A 13,201-nucleotide genomic window follows, 5' to 3' on the forward strand; every position below is an offset into this window, starting at 1 on the left:
AATCAGGCCCTGGATCTCCATGACAACCAGATATGCTGAGCATCCAACATCAGCAGTCAAAGTCAGTGAGAGCTATAGGTGTTCAATACTTCTGCCCCAAAGCTCTTTTTAGGTTCCTCATACTCTGTCAGCGTTCATAAGTTATAGGTCTATTACATTAATGAAACCAAAAATATCGCCAAACAAATCAAAACAGTTATGTACATTCAGGAAGATGGACCACATCATCTGCTCAATCAAACTCTCCTCCAGGGCTTTAAACTCCAGGCCTTCCTTTCTACCCCAACCAAGCAAAAGATCCAATAAAGCCCTTGCCTGCTAAGTTCACTTGTATACCCCCAACAGAAAAAATCACTAGACTTCCATTCGTCCTTTCAAGATGCTGGGACCTTTAAGACAAAACAAGTCACTTCCTCCCTCTAAGTCTCCCTGAAAAGCATCCTGGTACACCGTGTAAAAAGGTCCTACACAACAGATACGGCAGCTCAGGCAGCCATTCTGACAGCAGACAGGCCTCTTCTCCCCCTAAAAGTTAGTATAACATTTTGTGTGGCAGTCGAACATTTAGGTCTGCCTGGTCGGTTAGGTAACAGTCACACTCTGAACTAGTATCCGAGGGGGAGCCGGGTTAGTCTGGATCTGTAAAAAGCGACGGAGAGTCCTGTGGCACCTGATAGACTAACAGGTGTATTGGAGCACAAGCTCTCCTGGGTGAATGCCCACTGCGTCCCTCTGAACTAGGCAGCATCTGACTGGGACCTCTCACAATATCCGCTGAAGTTTTCTCTCTCCTGGCAGAGGAGGAGGAGGACCTTGGAACGGGATCAGAGGAGTCCCTGGGAGAATTGAGCCCCCCCCGCCCCGTGTCTGAGCAGAAAGGGGGACGTTAGAGAAGGGACGGGAGATCCCCCCCCCAGGAGGAGGAGGGGGGGTTTGGCCCTGGTGCAGGCCCGCCGCAGGGGTGCGCGTGGAGAGCGGACCAGGCGCCAGGCCATAGCCACGTTCCCAGGACCAGCCGCTACGGGAGCCGGGAAGGGCCGAACTGCCGGAGACAGCAGCTAACGCGGGGTTCGCACGCGCGGCGCGGACGGGGCTGCGGCGCTGATGTAGGGCCCCGCGCTGGCCACACCGCGCATGCGCCGCCCCCTCCTCCGCGCCGCCCCCACTGCGCACGCGCTGCCCCGCGGCGCTTCCCGCGTCTCTCTCTCCCCCGCCAGGTCTCCCCCCAGCCCCCCCCCGCCCCGGCCTCTCACCGCCGCGCCGCGTCCGTCCCGGGACTCGGGAGCCGAGTGGCTGGGGAGGCCGCTGCCCGCCGGGGCTCGCGCTGCGCCTTCTTCCCCTCCCCCTCCGGAGACCCCGCTCTCCTCAGCGCCGCGGTGCCTGGCGCGGGGTGATGGCGTCACAGCGCGACGAGGGGCGGGAGCAGGGGCGAACCACGTGACTCCACAGGCACCAGGTGATCTGCCAGGGGCTGGCCCGGCCGCGCTCTGCCCCCCCCCCGCCCCCCCCCCCCCCCAGGCCCCCCCCCAGAAACTGACTCCACCCCCCTGGGGTATTTCCCCTTCCCCCTCAGGGACCCCCAACAGACCACACCCTCCTGAGGTACTCCCCTTCCCCTCAGGGATCCTCCCAAAACTGACCCCACACCCCTGGGATATTTCCCCTTCCGGGGACACCTCCTCCCCGTGGATACCCCCATGAATATCCCTGTTCCCCCCAGGGATCCAGCCCTGGAACTGGGATATTTTCCCTTCCCTTAGGGATCCCCCACAGGAACAGACCCCCCCAGGATACCCCCTCTTTCCCTATACCTCATGAGACACCCATCTTTTGATGGACGGGCTTCCCCCCACTGTTGGGTGCCATCTCTGAGGTACAGAAAAAGGGACATGTGCGATGATGCTGAGCCCATAAAACTGGCCTGCTGGGAGTGCGTAGTGAGCATCCTGACAGATTTCCAGGAGAGCCACTTCAAAAAAGGGATGATCCTGGTCAAACCTGGATAGATAGCAACCCTACGCTCCTCACTCCCACAGTCCACTGCACTCTGCTACCCTCCTTCAGCCCCCATGGGAGTGCGCTTGCCTCCCACCCAACTGGAGCCTGCCTGGGGTGGCACTCCCCCGTACCTCAGAGATGTGCTACAAGCCTTCCCCTGCCTCGGGCTGTGCAACGTGACAGGTTGATGGCAGGTTAACGGTAGCTTTTAAAACTGTCAGATGTTTCTTGGTCTTTCTCTGGAGCCTCAGAAGTGAGTGGTCAACAGAGACACTGTCTTATAAATGAATGCACTAAGGATGCAGATAGGGATCAGACATTTGTGTGAATAAGAACATCCACATTTCCATCAGATAGGAGCGATGTGTATAAGGACTAGAATACCTCTTGGGTCAGGAGATACGCTACACGGTGGGCTTCTCTGGCCCGTGTTGTGCCGGAGGTCAGACTAAACGACCGTAATGGGCCTCCCTGGTCTTAATCCAGGGGTTCTCAGACTGTTGTACTGGTGACCCCTTTCACACAGCAAGCCTCTGAGTGCCACCCCCCTTATGCATTAAAAACACTTTTTAATATATTTAACACCATTATAAATGCTGGAGGTGAAGCGGGGTTTGGGGTGGAGGCTGACAGCTCGCGACCTCCCCATGTAATAACCTTGTGACCCTCTGAGGGGTCCTGATCCCCAGTTTGAGAACCCCTGCCTTAAACTCTATAAAAGCCAGTTGCTGTGGCCTAGGAGGAAGTCTGTGGACAGACTATTTTTGTAATTATCTGCTACGTGGTTTCTTGCTGCTGATCCAGAGTTCTCCAGAACAGGAATTTATGTATCCTCTGGCCCCTGTCCCTCTGTAATCTGACGTCTCCTCCTTTATTGAGGTCCTGGCTGGTGAACGTTGCAGTCTATTCTCCTCCCCAGTCCCTGTTTAAAAGGAAACCTCCATCCTCTCTTCCCTGAACTTCTGCCAGTAGATGCCCCAGTTGTGGACGTGCCTCTCTCCCTACCTTTCCTCTTCTGTGAGACCGATACCTCTTCTCCCAATGTACAGAGTCACACACTGGATCTTTGACTTTTCAGGGGCAGATGGGATGAATAAATGTTTTTCTGGAGGATAGGGGGCCAGCATCTTCTCATGAACCATCCCTGGGGTTCAGAGAGAGTGTCGAGATCCCAGAATCTCATCACACAAAGCACTAATGATGATTTGGCATCAACATGTCATAATGTTTCATCAAAATGTTATAAAATAGCCAGGGGAAATGTAGGCAGGCAGCTCCCTGTGCCTAAAACTGGGCCTGTACTCAGCCTGCGGGATCACACGGGAGCAGCCTTGGATCTAGTGCTGGATATGAGGTTCAGTCCAGCCTCATGCAGTAAATAGCGGTATAGCCCTGGGTATTAGAGTGGATGCTCTCAGGTTCATCCTTCTCTATGGGAGCCTGTTTTACTGAGAGGGATAATGTTGGACTGGAAAACTGGGTTATCTCTTGAGTGTTTTTTGAAGAGGGCCATAGGAATGTTCAATATTCCTGAGAGTGTAGTTCCTCCTAAAATAGAGTCATTTAGACAATGTGTGTTTTACTTATAGGTGTCATCCATTAGGGCGAGAAATAGACGTCTTGGCAAGGGGCCATTTCACTTGTGAGTAGCACGCACTCTTCTCTTTAATAGCGCACACTGGCTGCAAGCCTGCTTTAGGAAGATTGCACTTGCATGAATATTTTATTTACTGCTGAAATGAGTGAATCCTAATATTGAGGGACAGCCCAGAGGAAAATAGCATCTGGGCCTGACCTGCCTTAATCCTCAATAGACAAAGAAGCAAGATTACAGTTTTGTGGATACCCAACTGCCGTTAACTTCCCGCCAGACATCTGCTACAGAAGGGAAGAAGGGACCCCACTTCAACATCTCCACTGGAAGGGTTGTGTAATGGTCAGTCTGGGAGAGGGCAGCTAAGGAGGCGTCTCCCTTGAATCAGCTGGTTGAGTTGCTAGTTTTGGATTCAAGGGCCCTCTGACCTTGCACTGCATTGCCAGCATTGTTAGTAGTCTGCAAAGTGCAGAATGCCTCCAGCTTCAGTCAGAGTAAAGGCTGCTCACGCCCTAGGTTAGTGGCAACAAAGAATTCTAAGGGAAGGTGCTAACGGTTGGACTGTCGGCTATCTCTAATTTCTGTGGTTCCCCCTCTGCACTGAGCAGAGAAGAGCTGCTGCTGCTTTCAGTTCTTAATAAAATTTCTATTTTGAAAAAAACAAAACAAAAACTAATCACCCCATCATTTTTTCCCCACGTCACTTTCCAGGAACATGGAGGTGGACTCATCCATCCTGATTAAAAAACAGCTTCATAGAATAGCAGGGTTGGAAGGGACCTCAGGAGGTATCTAGTCCAACCCCCTGCTCAAAGCAGGACCTAATCCCAACTAAATCATCCCAGCCAGGGCTTTGTCAAGCCTGACCTTAAAAACCTCTAAGGAAGGAGATTCCACAACCTCCCTAGGTAACCCATTCCAGTGCTCAAATACTCATCCCTCAAATACTGCGGATTCTCCATCTCATAAGGTGAAACCCCTCTTAATTGTCTTAATATGAAAACTAGTGGCATAGAACAGATTGTTCGTGTCTGTTGCGTTGTTTCTTTCCTGTAAATAGTTGTATGTAATTTACCATCTGGCATGGAGATCAAAATATCTAGACAGCAACTACTTTGACTACAGTACAAGTGGCAGAAAGTGTAATGGTGTAATGAATGGTTTTTCCACCTGACGGGTAAGGTGGCCAGTGTAATTTTGTTGACCCCATGTCATGGTTTTGGTGGTTTGCATGGGTATAACTGGTAGGCAGTAGATGCACCTGACAAGTAATTCAGACAGAGAAGGTAAAGCCGCAGTTCTGCGCTGCGTGTGGCTGGACCCCCCACTGGGATCGCTCGGGAATCCTCTGCGTGGAGCTCATTGCAGGGCTGGGGCCTAAGGCACGAAGCAGACTTTACTGGTGGCTTCGAAAAAGAATTGCATTGCAGCTAACAGTGAGCATTTCCCTAAGCTCCGGCAGCCTTTTCATTCAGTTTGACAGAACTTGTATGACTGTCTGTAGGAGCTCTGCTTGGTGATTCCTGGTAAACTGCAGTCAGCACCCTCTGGGCAAGTCATAAATGTGTCCTGGGTCTGACTGTAACTAAACCAGTTATAGAGAAATGTCAGTGGAATGAACCCATCGTTTTTTAGACTTTGTAACTCATAAGTACACATTGATGCCCCCGTGCTCCATGTGTATTTAACTTTGTTACCAGGAGTAGTTCCACTGGTTTCATTTGGGACCCGGCACAGTAGTAAAGCTAAGCAGGTGCTTTGGTCTTTGCAGGATCGAGACCTTGTGCTTTAGACCCAAGGGAACTGATTCTCTTCCTTGGCATAAAACATGAAAGTGAAGGTTCTCATGTGACTGGGGGCTAGGGTGACCAGATATCCCGATTTTATAGGGACAGTCCCAATTTTTGGGTCTTTTTCTTATATAGGCTCCTATTACCCCTCACCCCTTGTCCCGATTTTTCACACTTGCTGTCTGGTCACCCTACTGGGGGCTGCGGATCCGAGACAGACCCCAAGTATCATGAGACTCATGATAAAATTACAAGAATTGGCAACACTGGCAAGTGAGGGGTAAGATCATAGAATCATAGACTATCAGGGTTGGAAGAGACCTCAGGAGGTCATCTAGTCCAACCCCCTGCTCACAGCAGGACCAATCCCCAACTAAATCATCCCAGCCAGGGCTTTGTCAAGCCTGACCTTAAAAACCTCTAAGGAAGGAGATTCCACCACCTCCCGAGGGAACCCATTCCAGTGCTTCACCACCCTCCTAGTGAAAAAGTGTTTCCTAATATCCAACCTAGACCTCCCCCACTGCAACTTGAGACCATTACTCCTTGTTCTGCTCCCCTTCTGATGAGGGGGGAGGGGTGGCTGGAGCACTTTACACCCACTTTGCACTGGTGTAACTCACTCCACAGGATGCAGGGCAGGGAAGAATCAAGCCCTAGATTGGTTCAGTTTTTTATTGCTTGTGATCATTCTGTAAGTTGAAACAATCTTGTTTAATTTAGTGCTTATTTGTTATTCTTAAAACCCAACAGAGCCTCTCTTTCCCACTAGGAATGATGTGTAGTCTGTGCCACGAATGATGGGGCTATCGAGCATTGTGCAATGGAGACATTTCTATGCAATGAGTATCAGCTAATCAATGGGAGCTCATCCTTAGGTCCCCTTAGTTATGGAGAATCGGCTGGATTCCAAACTCCCTTCAATAGGAATGCGGCTCGATGCTCTGCAGATTGCAAGTTGCCAAAGTCACATCTTTAATAACTGCAGTTTTATCGATTTAATTTTAAAAGAAACCTTAATATCCTGTCTGCATCCTGGAGTTGTAACGACAAAGACTCACTTGTTGTTTGGGAACGGGCTGGGCGAGTGAGTTTATCCTGGAGATAAGAGCCAGTGTCTAATAACTCATTCATGGGTCGGAGTACAGAAAAATGTGGACACGGTGTATTCATTGAGTCAGGGATTACGGTGGGCTGTTTGGCAGCCCATGCTAACTGGTGGACATTGTTCCAGCACAGGAAGACGACGTGCTTTCATTTCATGCTCTGTATTATCTGCTGAGATTCAGCAAGTGCATCCGGTTGAGGGGGACGTGGGGCTCAGTCAGCTCTAGGCTCTGTGGGGGTGGGGGATCCGGGGCGGGTTTGCTATAGCTCTGCCAAGTGCTTCTTATTCTTCTTAGGCCTCCCTCCTGGGAGATGGAGAGCTGGTTCCAAATGATTTGCTCTCCTAAAAAGTTGCAGAGAGCTCTCCAGAGGCCACACGGTGGCAGCATTTGCCCAAGAAGCAGCTAGGCAAGGGGATTCTGGAACCCGCAGCAAGCGTCTGATTGCAATCTATTGCTTTTCTCTTTCGAAATAAAAAGAATTGCAGCACAGCTCCCCCATCCAACTGGCTGCCATTCCCCCAGAGCTTCACTGTAAACGGCTTTCAAGGACACTGGCACCTCCGTTCTCTGCTCCTGACGTCAGCCTGTTCTCACCAGGCAGAAAAGGGCTGGGGGCTTTCATTTGTAGTGCTTGCTCCCCGAACCCAACAGCCTACGTTGTTGTTTAAGATGAATGGATTCCTGGGGTGGATGGTGCTGGATTAATAGCCCTGGAGTCGTCTCCTCGTTACCCATGGAATAGGTACAAACGTCTCCCGCGCCCATGCACTGTTTTTGCACTGGGTGGATCAGCTCAAGATAGGATCAGTTTTGGCCGCCTTGCAGAGGTTCCCAGCGAGCAGTAAGGAGTTTTGTCACATAGCGCTAAAAACGAGACTGATGTCACTCCTTCATTTCACATGGCCCCCACAACAGACAGCATTGTCTTCACTTGGGGCCCGTTCAAACCAGTGACCTAGACTGGAAAGTCTCCGCATCCCATGTGCCTTCAGTTCCCCTTCACATTTTTTTCAATATTTGTTGTTGTTAAAAGCATTGTGACAGTATCACAATGTGTGAGCGAATAGCTGTCCAGCAGGGTGTGTTTAAGACAGTGCGTTTGTTCAAACGTGAGCATGGGACAATTAACAATCCTGCCGAGCAAAGTGTCACTGGTACGTGTCCAGTACATGAGCACAAGACACTAGTGAAATGGCATGTGAATGAGCTGGTATGGACCGTTAACCAAACAGGCACTAGGAGGTAGGTTGCATACGGCAGTGTACCGCCCGGTCTGCTTGTCCTGTGCATGAAGAATGCTGTGTCATCCTGGGTCTGTCTGCTGCTTTGTCAGAACTGCTGTCTCCGCACCGGAGAGGAGAGGGCTTTCGTTCCTAAAACGTGGCGGGAAGGCAGTTCACTTCCACCTCCTTGTCCCTTGCTAATGTCTAGAGCGGGGTGGGTTTCCCAGCTTTCTGGCGGGTCCCAGAAACGAGCTGTGTTATCTGGGGCATTGCACAAGCTGTTCCTTTCGGGGTTTCTTGCTGCTGAATGAATGATTGAACCTGAGCTTTGATCAAGCCGAGGCAGCAACAATTACTCATCTTGCGAGCTCCGGGTGTGGGGAGGGAGGGAAGCCAGGCTCTGGGGAGAGCGACCACCTCTGTCCAGCTGTTGGAGACACACTTGCCTGGTCCGACAGTGTGCTGACAGTCTCACATTTGCACAGGCTGCCTTTAGTCTATGAAAGTTGCGCCATCGCAAAGCAGGTGCAGACGCTGCAGGGGGATCAATGTCAGGAGCCGAAATCCAGGAGCTCCCACATCAGCTGTAGCAGTGGAAGGTGTTAGTATCCTTAGGGCTATTCCGCAAGGCAGCGTGGCTTATTACAAAGAGGCATCGGAACATTCTGATTCTCAAGCAGTCTCCCTGGCTGACCATCCCTTGACGTATCACCCCGGGGACGCTGCAGGCGTAGCCAGCTCCAGCCTGGGGTGTTCTGCAGTGCAGGCCAAGGCTGCCCATATCTTGAACCCAGAAACGCAGGGCTGCCTAATTGAATTTAGTCTGTAGCATGTCTAAGCTGCCAATCGTAGTATCTAGTTGGCCTGTCCTAACCCGCAGTGCGCCATCCAGAACCAAGCTCCCAGGCCCCATTGTGCAAGGGGCATTACTCACACTGGGCCGCCCTTTGGTTTTGAAGAGGACGGTGCTGCCTTTTGATGGAAGTTAGGTGTGGGCCTCAGCATAGGCTGCTGGTGAAAAGATTCGCTGGGGGGCTGAGCCCGCCCCATGCTCACCCCACAGCGTCCGCTCCTGACCTGTGGGCCTGGGTCCTGCTCCCTGCTCCGGCCTCTTGCCGCTGAGATTCGGAGGAGCCCATCACAGTGGCACTTGGCGGGCATGTCTGTGTGCAGGCGGGGCCCTCCCCCTGCTACACCCCACTCCCTTCCTGGCCCTGGCGGACACGGGCGTTGCTGGCTGAGCTGGGCACCCACGTGGGTAGCAGCGTGGCTCAGAAAATAGACAGGGGGGGCTGAGTGCTCTGTAGCCCTAGCCACGCACTGCCTATGGGCCGTGGGCTCCTGGCACATGTCCGGTACGGGTCTCATTGGGGGATAACACGGATGTTCTGCGATGGCAGCAGCTGCACTGTCTTGGTGTTCCAATGGCTAAGAGGACTTTGCTCATCTGGGCCAGGTGGATACCAGACTGTTTAGTTCTGCTGCTTTCCATGGCATAGGAAAGAAGCTTGCAGCCTGTTCCAGAATATTCTATCCCAGCTGAGCTCTGTCAGGCTGTCGCTCAAGAGCATAAGCACCAGGCTCAGGGCATAAGCACCAAACTCAGGGTGAGTAAGAGCCAGGGCACAAACCCTACATTGCCTGGGAGTTCTATACTTAGATTTCACCAGCAAATTATCATGCGTAAACTTCCCAGGCACCATAACAGCCTAAATATGGAGTCACAGGCCATCCCCTCGGGTCCTCTGCTCTGTGACGCCACCTCCCTTCATGATGGACGGTCCCTTCTACCAAGTATCACAATAATATTCCGGTTGCTCCCAGGCCTCAAAGACCAGTCACTTGCCCAAGGTCTGTTGCACTTTAGAGCTCACACCAAAGACAACACTTGGAGCCAATCCTATAATAAACTATCGAACGATATGTTAGGTAAGAAAAGGAAACGAGCGTTCTTTACGAGGTTAAAGCAGGTAAGCGTAGATGCACACAAATGAGTTCCAATGTTAAGCTTCAAAAAGTAATAGAAGCGTCTCTAATAAGCAAGCTCTGTATGTCCCTTAGGGCTAGTCCAGGCGAAGCATGGGAGAACTGTTGCTTATGCCTAGTAATCCTCGCTCCCCAGAGTCCAAGCACATAAACCTCCAGTTCCTCCTTGTTAGGGGCTTGTTTCCTTTCCCCCCTTCTGCTTTGAGTTGCAAACTCAGCTGATGGAGGAATTCCCTTGCAGGTCTCATCTTCATAGGGGAAGAGGAAAGGTAAACATCAGTCTTTGGTCCCTTTTAAGGTTCCACTTTGGTCCGTCTGGCATTGATAGGCCTTCTTGGTCAGGCAGGACAATGAGACCCGCTGGAGACCAGCATTTCACGCTGGTTAATGTTTCTCTCCTGTCTGGTGATTTACACAGTTGCAAAGGCTGAGGATGCAGATGTTCAAATCTTACCGTACAGTGTGGGCTACAGATGTTATACGTGAGATTAATGCAGGCAGCAGCTCACAAGCGTTCAATAAAGTCTAATCGCGAAACACATTCTGTTCATTCTAAAGCCTGTTTTAACACTGCTAACGCGCAGGTGAGCCAGACAGTGTATTTGTCAGTGTTCAGTGGAGACGTGGGGCGCGTGGCATGGCTGGCACCAGGCCTGCCGGGCAATGGCCTGGACGCGTGCGCATCAGCTGGGATGTTGAGTGGGGAGGCGCCATTGTTCTGTAGGAAGGGTGGCCACGCTGTTTCTCCAGCAGCGCCGGTTATTGAAGGGGATCGGAGGTGAAAAGTGGGTCAGTGTCGCCCCTCCGGATTACTGTGCCTGACACAGCAGTTCCCGGAGAGTGAATCAATTAAACTAATGACCCTCCCTAATCCCAGACTTCATTCAGCTTCCCAATATGTCAGCTTATGCTGCATTCATATTCCATCGTGCATTTGTTCCTGGGCCGTAGCTGTTCTCTCCGGCTCCCCTCCCATCGTGTGCAGTACGATTTGTCGGAGGAAGAGCGCTGTACTCTGCATTTAGAGAGCTTGAAAGGGACGAGTTTCAAGTGAGCCCTGGAGTGAGAGTGCTTCTGGCCAAACCTGAATCTTTCTCAGTGTGGCCCTCTCTGGTTTGCCAGCAGCACCCCATATCTCCTTTCTCCAGGCTACCCTTTATGGTTTGGACCTTCCCAGGCCCAGGCTGATGAGCCTTATTCAGGTCCCACCTAAGGATACATGTCTGCTGTCATGCCCACAAGGAAGTGAGAGAATAACAAACCAAACCAAACCTCCTTCCTCCCAGATTCCTGGTGTGACCTGTCTTATCTGTGCACCTGCTGGACTGTCAGCGCTTTGGGGCAGCATCTGTCTGACCTTTGCCACGCTGGCATGGCTTACAGATAGCTACACCACGGGCCCGAGAGTCATCCTCAGGGACGTGAGTCTTTGCAGCGCAGTTACCCTGGGGGAATGCAGCTCACTGCTCTTCCCTCGTGTTCTGAGCCATCGGCCAGGAGCCCAGCAGCCACCCTCGTTTACATCTCCGTCTGCCAGCAGCGAAGACGCCCAGCTCTGAATTTACCCAGACTAGCCATAGTATTTGCCTGGTATCACCTTGAAGCTCAGCTGTGTGGATTCCCGCCACCTGCCCCATCATATTCCTCAAGAAACTTCAGGAACCTCCTGGAAAGGCCAGGAGAGAGGCGGCCCTCATCTCTCAGCTTGTTCATATTTCTGTAGCTCTTGAGAGCTGAGAGACGGTATAATGCGTTTGTCTAGCAAGTGAAACACACGTGCATCTGGGCCTCTGAAAGGGCTTCCCCACGTAAAGGAGTAATTTCTGCATCCCACGGGAGCCTATTACACCTTCCTCAGGTCCCCTTATTCACTATGGATTCTTTATTCACTACAGATTATCATTTTATGCAGCACAAGCCAACAGAAGGAGCCGAGACGTGGATCAGACAGTGATCTGTGCAGATGGAGAGGCAGGGATGCAGATAGAGAGAGAGGATAAATGGATAGAAAGATAGCTGTTTGCAAATCTCAGAGACTGTGTACGGTAGTGTAATTGGATGGCCTGAGCAGATTTCTTTGCATACAGCATTTTTTAATCTAAGAGAGAGAGAGAGAAAATACGTATCGTTGCTTTCATGCCTTCCCTGGGGCAGCAGTGGCACATTAAGGGGAAAGAGAAGGAGAAGAAAAAAATAGAGGCACCAGGTGGCTGAATATCCAGCAGCTTAATTGATTTCTCTTTAATGAGCACAACGCCTGTTGCTCCTGACCAACATCCAGTGCCAGCTTCAGAGCAAGCCGTGTCCTCCAATGGCTTTGGGGTAGCTCGGGGTGTGTCTAGGGGAGGCAGGGGTCCGAGCTGGCAGACGGAACATTGCAGGATTAAGGACACTGTGGAAGTGGGTTTGTTGGGACACATGAGGAGAGGTAATTTTCCTGCCTACTGCTTGTTGTTATCCACCATTCTGCCTTTCTGGTCTGAGCTGATCTGATCTGTTTTCTGGAAGAGGCTGACCCAGGTGCCCAGAACAGATTTCTTTTATCCCCCTCTCCAAAGGGACTCTCTCTCTCAGGCCTGGTCTGCACTATGAACTCACATGGGTATAGGCACGTCTCTCGGGGTGTGAGAGATATAACTACACCGACCCAACCCCGGGTGTAGACAGCACTAGGTCCATGGGACAGGCCCTCCCGTTGGGACAGGGAGTCTGCACTGAAGTGCTACAGCAGCGCTGCTGTCGTGTTTTAAGTGTAGACGTAGCCTTAGAAATGGTGACTCTGGGAGTTGGGCAGATCCCAGGGGACTTGCATCTGAGTTGCTATTTTCTCTTCATGCTCCTCTCCCCATCCAGCCCTACTCTTCCCCCTCCATTCTCTGGAGCGTGGGTTCTCAACCTGGGAGCATGGCCAGCCCTCCAGTTTTTTTGCTCAGAGGGGTCCTGAAACTTCTTTCTGTTGTAGCTTGTGGTGGCAGGCTGGAGAAGGCAGAGAGCCCCTGCTCTGGAGCAGAGCACGAGGGGAGACGCAGGGATCTGAGCGCCCTAGAAGAGCGGCTCCGAAGGACACGTTGAAAGGAGCTTAGTGAATGACACAAAAATGTGATTTCTTTCAAATCCAAGGGCCATGTTCGGCTCTGTCAATGCTGATGTAAATCTGGAGCGAATCCAGCTGAATCACTCCAATTTACTCCAGTGTAACTAATCAGCACAGGCCTGTTCATGTGCCTGTGGATGTACCGTACTGCCTCCCAGTAATCATTCGGTGTCGGGGTGCCGATGCGTTGTGGGACCAGGTTCACTGAAGTCAGGCGGTTACTTCCGCTTACACTGCAGTCCATGGAGAGCTTTGTGCTCCTCCCCCACCCTCAGCAATAGCCAGTGTGATCTTCTGTTTCTCTTCAGGAGCGGGAGGAGTGTCTCTGTTCTTGCTGGGTGCAGAGATGCACCATGCACCCATTCCATCGCCGGCAAGGTGGGGAATCCAAAAATAACCGCCTTAGT

The 13,201-nt window shown here is 51.6% G+C and overlaps 1 protein-coding gene across 1 annotated transcript in view; it reads right to left on the reverse strand.

Annotated features, from left to right (window-relative positions):
* ADAR (adenosine deaminase RNA specific) overlaps window positions 1-1,387 on the reverse strand; it is a 29,383-nt gene extending 27,996 nt beyond the window's left edge. Inside the window, exon 1 of the mRNA XM_026658105.2 lies at window positions 1,254-1,387. The gene's annotated coding sequence lies outside the window, so the exon portion shown is untranslated. The remainder of the gene's footprint in view (window positions 1-1,253) is intronic.
* Between the last annotated feature and the right edge of the window lie 11,814 nt (window positions 1,388-13,201).

Source organism: Terrapene carolina, unplaced genomic scaffold, assembly GCF_002925995.2.
Source record: "Terrapene carolina triunguis isolate 2854851 unplaced genomic scaffold, T_m_triunguis-2.0 Scaffold397, whole genome shotgun sequence".
NCBI lineage: Eukaryota > Metazoa > Chordata > Testudines > Emydidae > Terrapene > Terrapene triunguis.